Source organism: Octopus bimaculoides, chromosome 2 (genome assembly GCF_001194135.2).
Source record: "Octopus bimaculoides isolate UCB-OBI-ISO-001 chromosome 2, ASM119413v2, whole genome shotgun sequence".
NCBI classification, from domain to species: domain Eukaryota; kingdom Metazoa; phylum Mollusca; class Cephalopoda; order Octopoda; family Octopodidae; genus Octopus; species Octopus bimaculoides.
Window position 1 is genome coordinate 16,492,270 of NC_068982.1, and position 304 is coordinate 16,492,573.

Below are 304 nucleotides of genomic sequence, written 5' to 3' on the forward strand. Positions count from 1 at the left end.
CATTTCTTTTAGGGGAAACGTTGTCATCTGCTGGTATTGATACATCAATTAGAAAGCGTTTTTTTTCCTTCATGATCTCTGACAACTATATCTGGTCTATTGGCCTTAATTTCTCTATCTGTGTGTATTGGCATATCCCAGAGTATGGTCACTTTCTCGTTTTTTGTGACCTTTTCTGGCGTGTGTCTATACCATCTTTTTTCTGTTGTTATTCCATAGTGTTGGCATATCATTATTATTATTATTATTATTATTATTATTATTATTATTATTATTATTATTATTATTATTATTCATTGTCGTT

At 29.6% G+C, this 304-nt stretch overlaps 1 protein-coding gene across 1 annotated transcript in view; it reads left to right on the forward strand.

Moving 5' to 3' along the window:
* Positions 1-304, forward strand: part of LOC128247097 (proline-rich transmembrane protein 1-like) — a 22,292-nt gene that overhangs the window by 11,614 nt on the left and 10,374 nt on the right. The window lies entirely within an intron of this gene.